Source organism: Hyperoodon ampullatus (assembly GCF_949752795.1).
Source record: "Hyperoodon ampullatus genome assembly, chromosome: 15".
NCBI lineage: Eukaryota > Metazoa > Chordata > Mammalia > Artiodactyla > Ziphiidae > Hyperoodon > Hyperoodon ampullatus.
In genome coordinates, this window is record NC_136928.1 from 52,951,771 (window position 1) to 52,974,433 (window position 22,663).

Below are 22,663 nucleotides of genomic sequence, written 5' to 3' on the forward strand. Positions count from 1 at the left end.
TCAACAGAAGTGAATTTGATTTGTTGGACTATTTTAACAAGAGTAGTAGTCATCTTTGGTTACTCGCTAAATATAAAAAAGTATAATCTTATAGAAGGGGAAACAAAATAGAAGTAAAACCTACTCTCTGAAATTTACACTTGTACCTAAGGCAAACTTTACCAAGCAAAGTCATAATCGAATACATGAAATATTTTGTTAGCTATCTTGGACAAATATCTTTATATTTTCTAGGAATGAGAGATTTTTGTACACAGTTAATCACACAGAGTCAAAGAATATGCATACCCTGATTTTCTGATATGGAGCCTTCCTAATGAACACTTTATTATTGTAGGGGAGGAATAATATCTTTCTCCTCTACCCTTTTAAGTTCTCGACTGAGACGCCTGTAACAAAAGGCATATTAATAAGAAAAAAGCATACAAATTCATATAATGTAAGTTTTATCACAAGAGCCTTCATAAGGGAATGAGAACCCAAAGAAACAGGTTTTTATGCTAAGTTTGCTGAAGAATGGAAAGATATAATAGGACAAAGGGTATGAGGTAAGTGTAGGAAACTGGAGAAACTTAGCAAGGCTAATATTTATTCAGAGTCCTCTCTGTGTCCCTTTGTCTTCAGAGATAAAGATGCTCCTTTCCTCCTGGTATGGGGAGGGCATAAATCTCTCACAAGAGGGTTTTATGACCTGCTTCAGGGAAGATCAGAACATCCTTCCTGCATGTGCCATTTCTCAAATTCCTCCAGCTTAAAATGTTCAATATGCCAAGGTGCCATATTTTGGGGTAACATGTCCTGAACCCCATGGTTACCATTACTAGTTCTCTTCATAGAAGTACCTATGTTATTTGAGTCTACAAACCCTTTGTCACAACAAGTAGTGGATTTCCTTTCGGGAGTGTTTATAACTTCCAACCAGGGTCAGCAAACTTTTGTCCCAGGTCAAATCCAGCCCAATATATGTTTCTGTAAATGAAGTTTTATTTGAATACATCCACTTGCGCTTGTTTATATCTGTGGCTGCTTGTCACAATAGAAGAGTTGAAAGATAGAGACCATTTGGTCCTCAAAGCCTAAAATATTTACTCTCTGGCCCTTTACAAAGTTTGTCAACCTAGACCTACAGATTAAAGAGCAATAACTAAATATGTTAAGGGATTATTATTTTTAAAAAGTTATCACTCTAGGCTTCCCTGGTGGCGCAGTGGTTAAGTATCCGCCTGCCAATGCAGGGGACACAGGTTCGAGCCCTGGTCTGGGAAGATCCCACATGCCACGGAGCAACAAAGCCCGTGCGCCACAACTACTGAGCTCTAGAGACTGCGCCACAACTACTGGGCATGTGTGCCACAACTACTGAAGCCTGCACTCCTAGAGCCCGTGCTCCACAACAAGAGAAGCCACCGCAACGAGAAGCCCGCGCACCGCAACGTGTAGCCCCCGCTCGCCACAACTAGAGAAAGTCTGCGCGTAGCAACAAAGACCCAATGCAGCCAAAAATAAAAAAATAAAATAAATTTAAAAAGAAAAAGTTATCATTCCAAAAGCCTCTAAGGATGCAACCCTAAGCCTATACACCTTTGTACCAGAAAGGCAATAGTCTTGCTTTAAAAAGTAGAATTCTACTTTCCTAAGCTTGAGGAAACACCAAAATGAAAGTCATATTTAAAATGAAGGCACTCTACTCCTTATATGTAGTAAATGAAATTGTTTTTGGTTTGGGGAATGTTGCATTAGTGAGGATGCCATGCAAAAGAGAAAGTTCTAAAAGGTTACAAAACTGTGGCTCTTGAGGAAATCAACTATGGGCATCTTCTATAGCTGGATTTCAATAAAAATTTTAATTACTCTTACAAAATTTTAACTTTATGTTTTGTTAGTAAGCCTTCCGGATTGTTGGGAGAGGGTAGCAGATGGGATTATATAATAAAGTGGACTTGATCAATTTATATCCATCAACATCATATAATTCAGTCCATTTAAATAGATTACTAAGCAAAATTTCCTGATCCAACCCCATCAGCCCAGCAGCTGCTCAAGAAAACCATTAAGTAATTAATCAAATAAAAATACATTCATATATACAGATAACTACTAAATAAATACATAAATAGTAAATCCCTGGTGTTACTTACCTTAAGCAGGTCACATAGAGGAGCACATGTGAAAAGTAACTCGGTATAAAATTTGGACTATTCTTCTCTTGTGAATTTTATCTCAAGTTCATATCTTTGGAAATATGTTAAAATGAAAATTATTAAATATAAAACAGATCTGAAAGAATATTATAGCAAATACCCATAAACCCAAATTTACATTAACACATTTTTATTCTTTTTATTATTTTTTTCTTTTAGTCAGATTCATGACATATAAAATACATACTTAACCACTTTTAGGTATATGATTGGATGAGTTTTGACAAATGTCTACAGTTATGTAACCACCACCACAATCATGGTATAGAACAGTTCCATAGCCCCCAAAAGTTCCCTCATGTCCCTCCCACCAGCTCCTGGCAACAACTCATCTGTTGTCACTAAATTTTGCCTTTTCTCAAATTGCAGATAAATGAAATCATAGAGTATGATTTTTTTGTGTCTGTCTTCTTTCACTTAACATAATGCTTCTGAGATTCACCCATGTTGTTGCATGAATTAGTGGTTTGTTCCTTTTATTGCTAATTAGCATTCATTGTATGGATGCGGTTTATTCTTTCACCAATGATGAACTTTTGAGGTGTTTCCAGTTTGGGACTATAATAAAGCTTTTATGAACATTCATGTAGATTTTTGTGTGGACATGCTTTCATTTCTTTTGGGTATATACTGAGTGGAGTGGAATTGCTGGGCCATAAGGTTAGTATAATATTTAAGTTTATAAGAAATTGCCAAACTGTCTTCTGAAGTGGTTGGACTTTTACCTACCCATGAGCAATATGTGAGCGTTCCACTTACTCCACATTCTCGCTTTTAGCAATGCCAGTCTTTGTAACTATAGTCATTCTAGTGAGTTGTAGAGGTATTACAACTTGCACTTCCTTAATGACTAGTAACTTGGAGCATTGGTGCTTATGTGCTATTTGTATGTTTTCCTTGGTAAAATCCTCAGTTTTTCAATATTTATGTATTTTAAAAATATATCTATTATAAACACCACTCCTTAATCAGAGATGTTTTGCCTAAGGCTTGTCTTTCCATTTTCTTAACAGTGCCTCTCTCTGGAAGAGCAGAACTTATTCTTATCTGAGCTTTGCCTAACCCAAGTTCCTCCAATGTTTCCATCTAGAAATTTTAGTTTTAGTTCTTACAGTTAAGTCTGTGATTCAAGTTAATTTTTGTGTGACATAAGGGGATAAAAGTTGATTTTAAAAAATATAGAGGTATGTGTTTATTCCAGAACTATTTGTGGAAGAAACTTTCCTTTCTCCAAATTACTGTCAGCTTTGTGAAAAATCAAGTGACCATATAGGTGTTACATAGTTACAGTGTCTAGTTTTGGACTCTCTATTGTGTTCCACAGATTATATACATATACACACACATATGTATATGTGTATATTTATATATATATATATATATACACACACACTGATTCCAAAAGCACATTATCTTAATTACTGTAGCTTTAGAGTAATTCTTGCAATCAGGCATTATAAATCCTCCAATTTAACCCTTTATCAAAGTTGTTTTGACTATTTGAGATCCAACTGCATTTATATATAAATTTTAGAATCAACTTGTTAAATTCTACGAAAAAAAATGGCTAAGCATTTTGATTAGGGTTTCATTTAATCTATAAATCAATTTGGCTTTAATTGACATCTTAACCATATTAAAACTTTCATCCAAGAATGTGGTATCTCTCCATTTATTTAGGTCTTCTCTCAAAATGGTTTGTAGTTTTCTGTGTTCAGGTCTTGCACATACTTCATGAAATTTATCTCCAAGTATTTCATGGTTTTTGATGCTATGGCATTATTTTTTCATTTCAATTTTCAATTGTTTATTCCTAGTATATATAGAAATATATTTTGGAACACTGACATTGTATCCTGTGACCTTGATAAGCTTGAGTTGTAGTATCTTACTTATAGCTTATCATTTTCTACTTACACAATCATGTCATCTGCAAATAGTTTTATGTATCTTTCCAATTTGTATGTTTTTTTTGTTTGTTTTTTTTAGTCTTGTTGCACTGGCTAAAACCTCCAGTCAGTATTGAATACAAGTGGTGAGATCAGATCAGACATTCCTGCCTTGTTTGGTGTATTAGAGGGAAAGTATTTAGTCTTTTACGGTTAACTATGGTATTAGGTTCAGGTATTACATAGTTACCCTCTATCAGGCTGAGCAAGTTCCCTTTTATTTGTAGGTTGCTGAGAATTTCTACCAGGAATGGGTCTTGAATTTTGTCAAATGCTTTTTTCTGAATGTAATGAGATATGGTTTTTCTTTTTTCACTCCCAGGGTGGAATTACACTGATTAACTTTCAAATGTTTCCTCTATGGTATCAATTTCATGGGCATAAAATATTTCATAATATTCCTTTTTCTAATGTCTGTAGGACCCATGCTGGTATCTCCCCTTTCATTTCCTTTTTTAAAAATCTTTATTGGAGTATAGTTGATTTCCCCTTTCATTTCTGATATTGGTAATTTCTGTTTTTGTTTTTTTTCCTGATCAGTCTGGTTAGAAGTTTATCAATTTCATTGATATTTTCAAAGAATCAGCTTCTGATTTTTCTTTTTTGTTTCCTATTTCACTGATTTCTGTTCTTATTCTTCTTTCTTCTTTTCTTGCACTTGTAGCTACTTAATTTGGAAAGTAAAAGTTAATTAGCTGGAGACCCTACATTCTTTCTAATACGTGTTTCAAGCTATAAATTTCCCTCTAAATACTGTCTTAACTGTAGCCCACAAATTTTGATATGTTGTGATTTTCATTTTCATTCTAGCCAAGATATTTTCTAATTTCCCTTACAATTTATTCTTAGGCATATTGATTATTTAAGTGTGTTGTTCTTATTTTTCTTTTATTGATGTCTAGGTTAATTCCATTGTGGTCAGAAAATATATGTCTTGTATGATTTCAATGCCCCTTAAGTTTAGTGAGACTTGTAAGAAGCAGGTGTGCCTTTTCCTTGCTCACTTTCCTCTTGTGCTGGTTGGATACAGATAGCAAGGCGCTGGGTGATGATACAGCCACAAGATGGAAGAAGTCTTAGACTTGAATCACTACATGGAAGAAAGAAGCCACTTACCTGGAACACTCAACTTGGTCTATACATGAGCAAGAAATAACCTATTTTTTGAACCATTACAGGTTTGGTTCTGTTTGTTATATCAGTTTAGCTTACCCTGATTAAAATGTTGCTTATTTTTTGTAGGCTCCCCTCTACCTCCCACTTCCCTGAGTTTTTCACAAAACACATAATCTATATTTCAGTTCATACTATCTAAAGCATACCCATCACATCTACTCAATATTTTCATGTTTTCCATTAACAAAACCTTCACATAAATAAAAATAAATATATAGGAAGTTTACTGCACCAGCCAAGTTTCTTTTTTTAAATAAATTTTTATTGAAGTATAGCATGTACACAGAACTGTGTGCCAAGAAATATACTACCTATATATACATTATATATAATTCATATATCTGCAGAAATTTATAAAGCTGTCTACAACTGGGGCATTTTCTTCCATTCCAGTATCTTCTTTCTTACTTGCTATTTTTGGAGCCCTGGTAATCAAAAAAGTCAAGAAAAACAAGAGAAAAAAAAGGCAACCAGAGTGTATCACAGAGAGGCTCTTCCAAGAAGCCTGAACTCAAGGCTAGAAAGCCAAAGCTGGTCCTTTACAATCACCTATATGCTCCTTAGTTCCTCTGCCACACTCCTACAGTGCTACCTTTTCCCACTTTTTTTAATGGAAAGAGGATATAATATAGGTAGGGAAGAATGTAAAGAGAGAAGCTACATCATCTCCTTTCCTAGAATAAATACCAGGCTCCAGTGCTGCTGCTGGCCCACATGGCATCCTTGATAAATTAAGAAAAAAAACTCTCTAAAAAGGACTCCTTTCTCAAGTCACCTTACTTCCCACCTGACAGATATTTGTTGTAATATAACTATATTAATTTTATTCATAAGAACACCTTCCTGCCACTTGCTAGAAAGTTGTATAGAAGAGGCCCCAATGTCTGTGACATGAATAGCATCTTCTGGATGTGGCACTGTTCTTTTCTGTCCAGTCCACATGCTGCACTTGGCCTCAGGGTGTAGGCCAAGTTGTAGCTTTGATTTCTTTTTTTTTTTAAATGCACCAGGGTTATTTTTTTAAATACTTTTTAAATTGAAGAATCATATACATACAGAATTAAAAGGGAGATGTACCTAAAAGAAGTAAAACAACAACAAAACAAGAACCACAAGTTTACACAGGGAGAAATGTAACAAGTTCAGAATCTCAAAAACATATAAATGATACAACCGTAAGTAAAAATAAACACCTAAATTTGCATGGACCTACAGGAATAGGGTCAAAGTGAAAATTCCAAATAAGTTGAATTATACACAAGTGATAGGGCCAATTAGAACTTGATTTCCTATTTTATGCTAATGGAAAACAAGGAAATGATACTGAAAATCTGGGAATATTTCTGGGTGGCCCACTATAGTTATACAGAAGTGTGGAGTGGGTGTTGGCCACAATATCAGAAAGGGTAAATGTCATTCCAAGTTTCGGAAGAGGTAAAAAATGGCAACAACTTCTAAGGCCAGGAAAGGCCCTAGAATAGATCCTTATTTATAATGATAATGTTTTTTAAGCCTTTTGGAAGAGAACATTGTTCACTACGTACCAACAGATTTGACTTAACTTCATGAACTTATGGGGGCAGTTACTTGACTAACATTTGGGAAATGCAGGGCTTCAGCAAAGAATGTAAGATCCCATGATATTCTTATAGACAAACTTGGAGAGAAACGGGCTGATAGATGAAATCAGTAAATTGCTGAAATTCTTACCTAATGGGTGCTGATTAATAGATTGGGCAATTCGTATCACATCAAAGAGAAGTTTCTCAGGCCACTGTCCTCAGACTTGTTTCATTCAATACTCAGTGTTTACCTATCAAACTTTGGAGTGACCAAAAAGAGTAAGATAGCATATATATCTTAGATGAATCCAAAAACATTTCAAAAGGTTAATAAATCTAACACAAGAAAAGTTAGAATAAGTGAAGGTCCTGCAAAGCAGGTTAAACAAAACACCAACTGCACAAGTGTAAGATGGGGAAAGACTATTAACAGCAGTAAAAATAATTAACCTCAGAGACTGAAACAGTTTCACGTGGGTGTCAGAAAAGCTAGTTCAGTATTTGAGTGTTAAATAGAAGAACAGAAGAGCATTAACTAGAACAAAAGACAACAGTTCTACTACCTATAAATGTTCAGTTCTGGGTTGTATACTTTAAGATATAGAAAACTAGAGCCTTTTCAGAATTGGGGTGTAAATGGTAAAGACAACTGAAGCCACAATGTATCAGTGAAATAAGTGGTGACAGAAAAGAGAAGATACTGGGAGTCATCATAACAGCCGTGGTTAAATGCTTGGCCCCAAGGGGTTCATAAGACAAATGATAGGAAGAAACAGAACCAACCAGGACAGGCAGAGCTGCCCCAAAATGGAGGTAGATTCTGGTCCCTGGAGAATCGGATCAGAGGCCCATCTGGTATTCAGGGATTTTCCAACTTTGAGATTTCATAAATATGTATTTAAAGATCTGTCCAGTTATAAAATTACTCTCTTTGAAGAACACACACATGACAATTCTTCAGAACTACTATGTTAAAACTTTTGAGGATGTAAAACTACAAAACATTCAGAGTTTGCTTTATGGGCCACAATTTCTCTCTCAAATTGACAAACATTTGTGAGTGTGCTGCTTTCTGATGTGAAATTTTCCCAAGTGTTAAAGCAGCCAGCATTGACGTGTAAACTTCTGATTGTGAAAGATATTTGACTAGCGTACTGTATATGCTGTTATACTATAATAGGGAACACTGTCTTAACTGCCAGATTCATGTGTGTCCCACCCTGAAAAAGCTAAGAGCCCTAAAAAATATTATATAATATATACAAACATGGGTTCTTAGAAAGGAATTGCTTCCTTTTCAAAGATAATTTTACATAGCCAATCTTCCAGGTGTATTTAACTTATGGCTTTATTTATATAATTTAGATTACCCGTAACTATTTGAAAATATGTGGCGTGAACCTAATTCTAACTGATTTCAACTTGTCTTAGTTAAAGGTATGTCTTGGTACACTACACAAAAGCTCTAGGCATAACTACTGCACAGCTGAGATTCCCTTAAGACCATTTCAACATTCATTCTCAGAGATCACACAAAACATGAATAAATCCATGTAATACATGAAAGAAATTTGCTGTTCCACATAACTATATCCTAGAATCATCAGGAATTTAAAAAGGAAACTTTTTCATGATTTGCCCTAAAAGAAATTATTTACTGTCTGTCAACATTTTTCCTATATTACCTCCTAGAATATTTACATCAATTTTCTTTGGAAAAGCAAGAATTAACCTTGGCATACCATTTTGCATAAGGACCAAACCTGTTCTTTTTGTTCTTATACTTTCTCGTACCTTTCAATCTCAGAGTGGAAATAAAATCTCAGAAAGGGAATGTACATAGTTACTGTTCAGTCAGTCAATTACTACTCCCTGATTATACCAAGAAGGTATGAATTAAAAATATATTGGAAGAAAAATAGTTCATTCATAACACAATAAGAAATATAAAATAAGTAAATTAGCAAATGGAATTGTAATAAAAGGTACAAAAGGGGAGCTTACCTAGATGATGTATTGTTGTCCAAAAGGACTCTCTTTTGGCCACTGGAAAAAGCATCTATGAGAAAATACTTGAGCCAATTCCTTGCCTGATCAAGAAATTCACTACCTTCTATATTCCTAAAGGCAGGTCTTTGGAGTCATCAAAATTAAGCTAAAAAGTGTCTAATTTAGGGGGTTATTAAGATTTGTATTCATGTAGAATAAGCCACTTACAAACCTATTTCCCTTTACATTAACTATAAACACTGTACCTCATATCTCACATGAGATCTGGGCATCATAAAATCAGAGTCACAAGATGCTCTTACATAAACATTTAGAAATCCAGTAACTTGTGATTTAAATGGTGCTTTTAGAAGGGAAACAATAATGACATTTATTAAAGCCTGCCTTTAACCATGAAAGTCCCTGGAATAAAAAAGCAAAAGTACTGCCAAGAAGCCACAGGTATTTAACACGTACGTGGACAGAGAAAAATACGATTTTGAAGGGTGCAGTGATGTTCTTCTCTGCCTCCATAAATGAATGGGCTGTAAGATTAAATGTTAACAGCAGTATAAACACTATAATTACATAATGTTGGGTTCACTTGTCTTTCATGTTTACAAAAAACCTTTTTGTTCCTGTACTTTTAAGGCCTTGTAAGGTCTGCCAGCCACTGCCTTTCTTGTCACCAGAGTTCTCAGCAGGTTTACAAGTGGATGTGCCCAAGACTGCCATCTGGTGGAAATGATAGAAATTGAAATGGTTTTTGTAAGTGATTAAGTCAGTTGTCTACTAAGAAGGTATGAATTAAAAATATATTGGAAGAACCTTTAATTTTTTTAGATTCCATACATATCTGTCAGCATACGGTATTTGTTTCTCTCTTTCTGACTTACTTCACTCTGTATGACAGTGGCATGGATATATATACACTACCAAATGTAAAATAGCTAGCTAGTGGGAAGCAGCTGCATAGCACAGGGAGATCAGCTTGGTTCTGTGTGTCCACCTAGAGGGGTGGGACAGGGAGGGTGGGAGGGAGACGCAAGAGGAAATTTGGGGATGTATGTATATGTATAGCTGATTCACTTTGTTGTACAGCAGAAACTAACACCCCATTGTAAAGCAATTATACTCCAATAAAAATGTTAAAAAAATATATATATATGGGAATCAAATTAGTTCATTCATAACACAATAAGAAATATAAGATAAGGAATTAAGAAATGTGTAGAATATATGGAGAAAATGATAAAACTTTACTGGGGGCACTGAAAAACACTTGTATAAATAGAAAGATGTAGCATTTTTCTGGAATGGAACTCATCTCTGCTAAAGACCCCCAAATTAATCTACCCATATAACAACTCAAAATTAACAGGATTTTTATTTGGCAGGGAAATCTTGGCCAAATTATTCAAAAGTTCATCTGGAAGAATAAACATTCAATTTTTGTTTAAGTAGATTAATAAGGGAGCACTCTCCCTACCAGATAAAATGTAAAATAAAACTATGATAATTAAGATGACATACTGATACACAGTACAAAATAATGAAACAGAATGTCCATAAAAATACAAGTATATACAAGAATATATAGTAAAAGGGCACTTTCAAATAAGTAAAACAAAAAAGACTGGCTTATGGCCATCATCAAAAAATCTACAAACGGGGCCTCCCTGGTGGCGCAGTGGTTGAGAGTCCGCCTGCCGATGCAGGGGATACGGGTTCGTGCCCCGGTCTGGGAGGATCCCATATGCCGCGGAGCGGCTGGGCCCGTGAGCCATGGCCGCTGAGCCTGCGCATCCGGAGCCTGTGCTCCGCAACGGGAGAGGCCACAACAGTGAGAGGCCCGCATACCGCAAAAAAAAAAAAAAAATCTACAAACAATAAATGCTGGAGAAGGTGTGGAGAAAAGGGAACCCTCTTGCACTGTTGTTGGGAATGTAAATTGATACAGCCACTATGGAGAACAGTATGGAGGTTCCTTAAGAAACTAAAAATAGAACTACCACATGACCCAGCAATCCCACTACTGGGCATATACCCTGAGAAAACCATAATTCAAACACAGTCATGTACCACAATGTTCACTGCAGCTCTATTTACAATAGCCAGGACATGGAAGCAACCTAAGTGTCCATAGACAGATGAATGGATAAAGAAGATGTGTCACATATATACAATGGAATAGTACTCATCCATAAAAAGAAACGAAATTGAGTTATTTGTAGTGAGGTGGATGGACCTAGAGACTGTCATACATAGTGAAGGAAGTCAGAAACAGAAAAACAAATACCGTATGCTAACACATATATGTGGAATCTAAAAAAAAAAAAAAGGTTCTGAAGAACTTAGGGGAAGGACAGGAATAAAGACACAGATGTAGAGAATGGACTTGAGGACATGGGGAGGGGGAAGGGTAAGCTGGGATGAAGTGAGAGAGTGGCATGGACATATATACACTACCAAATGTAAAACAGCTAGTGGTAAGCAGCCACACAGCACAGGGAGATCAGCTCGGTGCTTTGTGTCCACCTAGAGGGATGGGATAGGGAGGGTGGGAGGGAGATACAAGAGGGAGGAGATATGGGGATATATGTATATGTATAGTTGATTCACTTTGTTATACAGCAGAAACTAACACACCATTGTAAAGCAATTATACTCCAATAAAGATGTTAAAAAAAAAAAGTCATGAGGATGTAATGTACAGGAGGGTGATTATAGTTAATAATACTGTATTGCCTATTTGAAAGTTGCAAAGAGTAAATTTTAAAAGTCCTTATCGTTAGAAAAAATTGTAACTATATATGCAGACAGATGTTAACTAGAGTTATTTTGGTGATCATTTTGCAATATATACAAATATTGAATTGTTATGTTGTACAACTGAAATATAATGTTATATGTCAATCATACCTCAATAAAAAAACCTGTAAAAACTAAAAAAAAGACAATGGGAAAACAAACAAACAAAAAAGACTGGCTTATGTATTAGCTACTGAGGGAATAATGGAAAATATTACATTAGATTTTTGCACTATAGTAATACTCCAAGTAAGTTCTATTTGTATTATATATTTACAATAAAAAGGTCAAAATCGTAAAAGAAAATATATGTAAATACTTACTCAGAATGTGAAAAGGCTGTCTAAGTATACAACTGAAGGTTCAAACTGTTAAAGAAAATGATAAAATTCTAAAACTATTGAATGTAAAAATCAAGAGACACTTCTCAAAACTCATTAAATTGAACACCTAAGATCTTTGCAATTTACTTCATGTAAACTTTCCTTCAATTTTTTTTAAAAAAGTAAAACAAAAAATACACCCCACTCTATTCTTAAAACAGCATATGGAGAATAAAAGATAATTATTTTTGACCAAGTTGAACTATCCAGTACTCTTCAGATGACAGCATCTTAGCTCTCTCTAGTGACTCTCCAATCGCAGTGATTAGAAAGCCTTTATTCTGCCTATAGGAAAAGCTGGCATAGAAACAATAAGTTATTTGTAAGAAAAAGCACAGACACAGAGCAGCATGATATAAGATTTTCTGGGGAAAAATCCTGTCATTGAGCTTGTAGCTTTTCAGGAATTAGGAGGTGTCAGTATCAGTTAGATGTGTTTTGTTTGGTCCCATCCATGCCTCGACATCCTTAAACAAACAAACACACAAACAAACAGTATTGAAAGGCAACTGGTAAACTCAGGAAAATAATTTGTGACATATGTAACAATAATGGCTAATTTCCTAAATACATAAAGAGCTCTCACAAATCAATAAAAAATGATCAATGTGTTAACAGAAATAAGCAACTTATGTGAACAAGCTTTGATAAGACATACAATTACCAAAAAAATTAGAAAAAAATTCAATCACACTAGTAATCAAATAATTGAGAATTAAATCAAGAAAATCACAAATAACAATATTTTACCCACAAGATTGGCAATGTGCAATACTGGCAAGAAAGCAGAAAACATGAGCATTATTGTTGTATATTTTTGGGATTATAAATTAGTGTCTGCTTCCTGGAAGGCAAACCAGAACAACTGAATTCATTTAGTTTCTGTATTTTATTTTTTAATTCAAAGTTTGATTAAAAATTCAAACATACAGAAAATTACATAAAAGAATGTAAGACACCCTTACTACTCAGATTTAACAGATGTTAACATTTTTATAACTTTATTTTTGAGGGAGGAGAAAATAAAACTCTCACACTTCCCAATGCTACTGAAGTAACTACTGTCCTAAATTAATGTGTATTTTTTCCCATGCATGTTTTATACATATTGTGTCTATAAATTATGTATCATGCTCCATCAACTTTAAGATTTCATTATTTTACGCACCATTCCTTTATGTATAACTAAGAAAAAATGCTGCCAATTAAACCATGAAACAACTCTTTAATAACACTTAGGATTATTTTATACTTATTGTAACAGAGGTTTTTAAGACTTAGACTTTGACAAAACCTAATTATGAAATTAAAATATGAACAGTTATGACAAGTTGGTGCAACTATGCCATGACAGCTGCCTAGCCAATGGCAATTGTAAGATGCCACTGACTTAAGACACTTCTCAATTTCAAAGATACTAAAATATTTTTTTTAAAAGTTCACTTAGCAATATATTTTGGAGATTTAAGCTTTTCCATAAATGACATCCTTTTGGAACTTGCTATTTCCCTCAGCATTATGTTTTCAAACTATAAAAAGATGGCTCACTGCCAAAGGAAGCAAAGTCAGTAGCAACTAGCCACTTCTGGAGCACAGGATTCTCTTCTTATACCAGCCTTTCCCCCATTTCTCTAAGTGCCGCAGGAAAAAAAACTGATCTATGCTAAAGAGGACTAGTAGGGAGAGTTATTCCTCTGTGGTAATGTCTGCCTTTAAACAGGAAAACTGTCTAGAGACAGTCACTTCAAAGGCCCAAGAATTAACATATTTATCAGTTGGGGCTAAGGTGATACAAGTGAGGCACTTGCCTTGGAGACAAAATATAAGGGGTGCCTAATTTCGGTAATCAAGATAAATATTTTAATGCCAACAGTTAAAAGAATCAAAATGAATGCAAAAACCATGACGCACGAAATATCAAAAAATTTAAAGTAACAATTATTACTTAATTTTCCTTTTGCCTTAAGCTCCAACAGAGCATGCCAGGGCACTCTTACTGGTCCAACCTTATAGGGAAGGAAGGTGGTCAGAGTGATGGATGTGATACCATGCTACAGTTTAAAATGTAAATATACGGGATTTCCCCGGTGGTGCAGTGGTTAAGAATCCACCTGCCAATGTAGGGGACGTGGGTTCGATCCCTGGTCTGGGAAGATCCTGCATGCCATGGAGCAACTAAGCCTGTGCGCCACAACTACTGAGCCCGAGGGCCACAACTACCGAAGCCCATGTGCCTAGAGCCTGTGCGCCACAAGAGAAGCCACCACAATGAGAAGCCCACGCACCGCAACGAAGAGTAAGCCCCCGCTCACCACAACTAGAGAAAGCCCGTGCGCAGCAATGAAGACCCAATGCAGCCAAAAATAAATAAAATGTAAATATGCAACAGGAACACACAAAGTAATTTTCATAGGTAAGGTGAACAGTTTTCAGTATTAGATCCCCAAAACGGATGCAGGCTACTAAGAATCAGAGAATGTAGATTATTGATTGCATTTTTATTAAAAGTAACTAGGTTTATATAAGATGAAGACAATGCATGCCTGCCAGGTATCAGCATTTATGAGGCTACAGTAATTAAAATGGTATCATATTTGCATAGCATTAGACAAAAAGACAATAGAACTGAACTTAGAAACTAGAAATGGATCATATACATATGGGAAATTGGTATTGGACAGGGCTGGCATGGTATTGGCACAATTAACCTGTTTGCAAAACAAAAAGAAAGGATTCTTTATTTCATACCATATACAACAGTAAGTTCAGGATGAAATAAAAATCTAAATATATGTGCTTGGGAGGTGGGAAGAAGACTTTAAAATTCCTGAAAGAAAACAGAGAATACAGAACCTGAGATGACAATGACTTCTTAAGACAATAACACAAACCATAAAGAAAAAGATGGATAAATAACAAAAAACTCCATACACAAAGTAAAAGAATAAAGACTGGGTTTTGCAAAACATGTAACAAAGAACTAGTATCCTCACTACACACAAAAAAACTACAAATAAATGAGAAAACAACAACCCCAAAGAAAAATGGGTAAAAGCCATGTACATTCAATTCAGAGGAAACTCAAATGGCCAACACATACAGGAAAAGATGTCTGCCTCACATGTAATTGTAAATGCAAATTAGATATTATTTCACATTCAACTGACTGGCAAATTTAAAGCCTAACAATATTTGCTTAGTGTTACTGAGGATATGGAGGGACAGAGGAACAGAAATCTTCATACATTTCTAGTGAAAGTATGTTAGTACACCTTTGGTATAATGCATTTGCAATATTAACTTGAAGATATGCATACTCTATATCCCAGTAATTTGATTTCTAGGCAAATACTAGAGAAACACTAGTACACGTGCTCAAGGGACATATGCCAGGATGCCCACTGCATTCGTTTTTTAAATATTAAAAAGTTGCAAATAATCTAAATCTCTCTCAATGCGGGAACGGATAAGTACATTGTGGTGTGGTCACACAAAGGAATACTACACCAGTTTATTTTTTGAACCATTAGCTTGTTTTATGGAAGAGTGGGATGTAGAGGTACTAATGTGAGCAGATAAATTCAAATCTGACGCTGGGAGTAACACCCTTTCCTCCCCCAAAATACTCCCTGAAAAATCAAAGCTAACCAAATGTGGTATGTGGCTGTGTAGCTGACTCTTGCTCCAACCCAACACCTCCTCCCCCACCTTTATAAATATAGTTGAATAACAATACTTAGGTAGATCACCAAATCAAAGCCTGTAAATATTGTTCACAGCTCAAACACTGTTCTTATCGAGTTTCCTTTCTTGTAAAAGAGTAATGTCTTGTTTCCTTTGCCCAAGTCACGTATACACTCTCTGAGTCTACGGATTTTCAAACTTTTCAAAGAACCTTTATTCAAATGAAATCTTAGAGGGAATCCCAACAAATAACAGAAAAAAAGCAGAACCACTCTGGAGAACCGGTACCCTAAAACTTCTTCTAGTAATCATAGCATTTTAGGGAGAGATTAAACTACATGAAAATTCTCAAGACTATTAGCTTATTTTTGACTATACATAATTTTAAAATGTGAACTCTTCATGAAAAGCTTTGTAGATTCCAAAAGAAACTATAACAAATCCACTGACTTTATATTCAGGAGTATATTTCAATAGCATCAAAGTGCTACAATAATTATAACCAGTCTTATCTAAGACTAATTTTTTTTTAATAAATTTAATTTTGGCTGCGTTGGGTCTTCACTGCTGCGCATGGGCTTTCTCTAGTTGCAGCGAGTGGGGGCTACTCTTCGTTGCAGAGCATGGGCTCTAGGTGCGCAAGCTTCGGTGGGCTCAGCAGTTGTGGCTCACAGGCTGTAGAGCGCAGGCTCCGTAGCTGTTGCTTACGGGCTTAGTTGCTCTGTGGCATGTGGGATCTTCCCGGACCAGGGCTCAAACCCGTGTCCCCTGCACTGGCAGGCGGATTCTCAACCACTGAGCCACCAGGGAAGTCCCTCTAAGACTAGCTTTAATAACAAATATTAAATATAAATATCTACAAGCTTTATACTATATCAATTTACTTATAAGATGCTTATTCATAGGCAAAACCTCATGAAAATAAACTTCATGGTCTTTTAAATGTTACTGTGGAACACTGTCAAAATAAATTGCACTTCATGTCTTCCAAGACTTAGAAATGAAGCAAAACCACCTCTTCATAATGAGTGCACAGGTGAAAATAAGCATAAACAACCCAGGAAAGGGAAAGAAGCTATCAGACACATATATTTGAGTATTTCTTGGATTGCACTGGTGTTCTTCACCTCATATACATGCCCAAGTATTTTAATTGCAGGTGGATATTATATGGGAAGAGTAAGAATACATTTGATGTATAATCACTAAAGATGAATATTGCCAATATTATAGAGTAGGGATTTTAGTCAAGGCGGGAAAAAATCCCAAACCTTTGATTCTTCTACCCATGTATAATAAGTTATGGTTCTTTTGTGCTCCACTGGAGCTGTGGACACTAAGAGATAAAAGAAATAACTAATCTCTTAACACCAAGATCATGCACCCCCTCACTCCTGAATTAGAAGAGCACAGTTACCAGTTATGTCTGAGTGGGAAACAATGTACATAGTTAACAGAAATGTTTGCCAAATAGAATAAAACAAACAGAAAATAAGGGAGAGGACTTCCCTGGTGGTGCAGTGGATAAGAATCCACCTGCCAATGCAGGGGACACAGGTTCGAGCCCTGGTCCGGGAAGATCCCACATGCCACGGAGCAACTAAGCCCGTATGCCACAACTACTGAGCCTGCGCTCTAGAGCCCGCAAGCCACAACTACTGACCCCGCGTGCCTAGAGCCCGTGCTCTGCAACAAGCCACTGCAATGAGAAGCCTGCACACCACAACGAAGAGTAGCTCCCGCTCACTGCAACTAGAGAAAGCCCATGCCTAACAACGTAGACCCGACACAGCCAAAAATTAATTAATTAATTAATTTTAAAAAAGAAAATAAGGGAGAGAGATACCATTGCCAGGAAAGCCAGCAAGAAGCGAGAATCAGTAGTGATGCTTCCTGAAAAGCAACTTACTCTGTATTAGTAGCTACACTGTTTTACTTCCAATTACAATGTAACATACATAAGTCACCAGAACAATGGGCAAAAATAAACACTTGCTTAGCATTTTCATTAAGGTTTACAGAATAATCCCCAAAGTTGAATAGAAAAAAAAAAATCTTACACAGCAATTGAGCATAAAAAAATGACAATGCATGGGAATTCCCTGGCAGTCCAGTGGTTAGGACTTGGTGCTTTCACTGCTGTGGGCCCAGGTTCAATCCCTGGTCAGGGAACTGAGATTTCGTAAACCACATGGTGTGGCCAAAAAAAACCAAAAACAAAAAGACAATGCAAATTGTTATAATGTGCACCTAATAATTTATTTGCAAAAGTAACTCTCAGGATTGCTTTGAAATAACTTAAATTCTAGTCTTAATGATTACATTAGCTTTTGACTATCTTACAGATTTTACGCATTGTGTATTGTTTTAATGTGAAAATCACATGGTATTTTTTCAATAATACTATTTAGCTACCCAAAACAGAATGTGTCCTAAAATCTTTATCAAATGCTTTCCCTTATCAAGCCAGACTAATTTCAAAATACAAATAAAGGCAATTTGGAAGAAGAAATATAAATACAAGATGTCATTTAAAAATGCAATCTAAGATTTGGCTAGCAAAAGAAATTCAGTGGACATCTTCAGGTTAACTTCAATGACTGAAGCTGAATAAAAACTCAGTTTAACTCAAGCAACATAAATTGCTTGACAGACCATGAAAAGACAAGACCCGACTGAATCCTACACATCTGAGAATAAACCTGGCTTAGGGAGAAAAGAGAGTTGCAGTCATTCTTCGCTATCCAAACACACTTAAACACAAAAAGTCAAGTAATAAGTATCTTAAGTAAATATTATAATTACCATGCCTCATAACTGGGCAAGAAATGTGTAACAGAAATTGAGTGCTTTTTCTTTTTTGTCCGCCCTAACCAGGGATCAAACCCATGCCCCCTCAAGTGGAACTGCAGAGTCCTAACCACTGGACCCCCAGGAAATTCCCAAGAGTGCTTTAAAAAAAAAAAAAAAACACTTCCATGGTAACTTTCTCCAACCTTGTTGAATGTTCAGAAAATTTTAAAATCTAACAACAAAAAAAATTCAGCATAAAACCCTGACCCACTTAATCACCATTAAAAAAGTCCTGTCTTTATCTGGCCCACCTGAAATGACATCTCAGTCATGGTAAAATGACTTTATTTAAAATATGAATTTAAAAATTCAATATTGAAGTGAGACCTTCTCAAAGAAATAACATAAATCTACAATAATTGAAGACCTCTTAAAAGATTTAAATAATTCAAATATATGCCATACAAAAATCAAACTCTACTGTTAAACAATCTTAAGTCATGAGTTTTCCAAGTTGAAACCCATCATAGGAATTTTCTGGGAGAAAAAAACCCCACAATATTAAAGCCTCCACCTTGTTTATCTTGCTAAGTATCAGTGCAACAGTAAACATATAAACACCACCTCTCTCCCCCAAGTAAATTTTATGTCAGATCTGTATGTCTTAAGATTCACTTACTATGACACTAATATTTGGAATAAATGACATTGTCAAGTTGCCCAAAAGGATGAGGCAGCAACTCTGAAAGTCTGGGGGTCCCAGAGAACCTTTCAAGGAGGTCCAAGAAATCAAAACGATTTTCTTAATAATACTAATACTTATTCTTTTTCAAAGTACTGACATTTGCACTGACTGTGCAAAAGAAATGGTGGGCAAAACTATAGGCACCCCAGCATGAACCAAAAAAGTAGCATCAAACTAGTCAATTTCAGTTAACAATGTTCTTTAGCAGTAAAAATTTCGTTACACCTCTACCCTTGAGTACACATCTTTTTAATATCCTATATGATGAAATGAGAAGTACTGGCTATATAGCATGCTGAAGTGTGATGGCTGCCTCTTATGTGATTATTTGAGATGTGTGCTGAACTAGTAGCCACTTTTCATGAAAACTGTTTTTACTTGAAAGAATGACTCACAGACTATGGTTGTTCAGCAGACATTTTCTCTGAAATGAAGAAAGCCCTGTCACTTAAGAAAAACAACTGACAATATTTGTTGCCAATGATAAAATTTCCCCTTTCAAATCAAAGTTAGAATTTTGAAAAATCTGTATCCATCACTGTGAGCTTGACAGCTTTCTATTACTTAAAAGATTTTTCTGATGAGATCAGTTATATTAACATTATAAACATAGCATAATAAGATGTCAATGTTCTAAAGAACTGCATAATTCAATGAACCAGTATTTTCCAAATGACCAATGCATGATATTATAAAATCATGCAAAAGTCAAAGATCTACTATTCACACTGCAAGATAGATCAAATGGATTTTAATTTACCAGAGAACAAAACTGACTGATAAAGTTTCAGATTTCACACTGCAACTAACCTTCAAGAAACTACCCATTCCGAAGTTTTGATAATGTATCAAAGAGGAATATCCACAATTATCTGAAGCTATTAAAATACTCTCTTTCAATACATATTTGTGTGAGGCCAGATTTCTTCATATACTTCTAACACAGTGCCACATTGCAACAAATTGAATGCAGAAGCAGAATCCAGTACAACATTAAAGGATTTACAAAAATGAAAACCAGTGCTACTTTTCACACTAAATTGTTTACAAAATAATTATTTTCATAAAACAATGCTATTTATGTTAACAGGTAATGTAAAATCTTGGTTTTAACTTCTAATACAATAAGTATCAACAGATATAACCCACAAAAGCAAAAGTTCTTTGGGATCTTGCATTTTTAGAAATATAAATGGGTCCTGATACCAAAATGGTTGAGAACAGCTAGACTAGGGAATTCAGATTAATAAGTACTGAATATGGGTTTTTCTTTTGCTAACTCACCCATTATTTATATTTCCAGGGCCACCAAACCCCCTAAAAAAGATTTTTTTAAGTAGTATAAAAAATGTTTTTGGAGTGGATAAGGGGTTACTTAGTATTGTCCTTTAGAGTTTGGTTAATTCTTCCTTGGAATTATAATTCATCTACATGGTTTTGTATGAAATTTTTCCTAATAAATATTCTAACTATATAAAATGTTTAAAATAACATTCAAAACTGGACTTTTATTTTTAAATATCATATGAAATAGTAATATGTCACACTGTTTTTATCAATTCTTTATTTAGGTAACAAGTTGGTTATGTTCACTGCATTGTATGAAACATCACAATATCATACTGGAAAGGTACTATCAGTACAGGGTTGGATCAGAGTGGACAGTTTGAACAACAAACCATTTTGCATTCTTCATTCCCTAGCTTTTAACAACCCCCCAAACCCAGTCAAGGGACAAACAGCTTTTAACATTATCATGTAAAGCACTTCAACTTACAAGGCTAAAATCTAAAGAATAAATAAAATATGTTGTGGCAATAATTCCTTTTTAGACCAAAAATCAGGTGTACAATAAATCAAATGATCAAGAAAGCTGTATTCAAATGTGTGGCTCTCCAGAAACAGCTTCAGGAAAATGTTACAGAAAATACCATGAATTCCATTTCACACAGGACCAGATGATGACTCATTTTAACTACACACAAGGGCAATTACATCCTGCTGAAACACAATTTAAACAGATAGAAAATGTTTACAAAGCATCCACAACATGTAAACCATGTACAAATGGATACATTCATTGCTTCTCCTAACCCAATAGCTTCTTTTAGATAAATATTTCACTCTTCATGTTCAGCATTAACTGGATACATGCAAAACTCAAAAGAATTCAAGGATTCAAGGTTATTGTAAAAATAGAATTAAACTAATAATCTTCAAGTACCTTATGTGACAGCCACTCCGTACCGTGCCCAATGTTATAAAATGAAAGGTTACTGAACCCATGAAAATATCTCTGTAATATTTCCTTAGATCTAAAATAGATAATTTTAAATGTATTTATAGTCATTTCAGTGTGATATTCTGAGCTTTTAAAATAACGTAAACAATTAAAAATTATACCAAATTACACAAAACTTGTTGTATCTTAAAAGCTGAAAAATTAAAACTATAGAAACCCACATGTAAAACAAAAATCACAATTTACATTATAAAGGCAAATCTCATTTAAAAAAATTTGCAGCAGTGAGATGTCAAAGCAAATTATAAATAGCCATAAATTAATCCATTTGGTTTCAAGAGATTTTTCTAGTGAGAGTTGAAGGATGTAGTAGGTACATGCATAAAATTTGTAAAGGTTTATAATATTATTGCCAAATACACTTTATCTTGAAGCAGGCAACATTACAATTTGGACATTATTGGAGAACCCAGTTTGGTAATACAGGTAAAATTGGAAAAAAATTAAATAACAATTAATAATAAATATAAATCCTATAGTAAATTGCTCAAATGAAATTTTAAGTCACAGAGCTGCAAAAGGCTTCCAACTTGGTGAACTGAAAAAAGGAACATCTCATACAATTCTTTACTCTTACATGCTTATATGTTGTGTGTCTTGTTTTAAAAAAAAAAAAAACACATAATGTATCTTCAGAGTACAGCTAACTATATTCCCATGCACCTCAGGCATATTCGTTATTTGTGGTGAAATAACTCCATTGGTTTCTAGGGTCAAAAGTTCAATATAGATGTAAGCAGTATGCCTGAGGTTGGCAAAAAATACTGTAGTACAGGCAATGCTACAAGTGGCAATTACCAGAAAACACAATTATGAACAAATGATGGGAAATGCTAATGATTTTCTGCTCATATCACAAAACGCTGGGAATCCACAAGAATATTTTTTCCCTTGTACTGAAGAAAATTGTGATTAAAAGTTTTTTTCCCCCAATTTTCAGAATCAAAAGCATTTTAGAAGGCTTATAAGGCTACCATGGGTCTTCTAGATCTCCAGCACCCTACAGGAAGAGAAAAGGAAGAATATTATTATTATTTACCTACACCACTTCCAGGTTGGATTGAACTT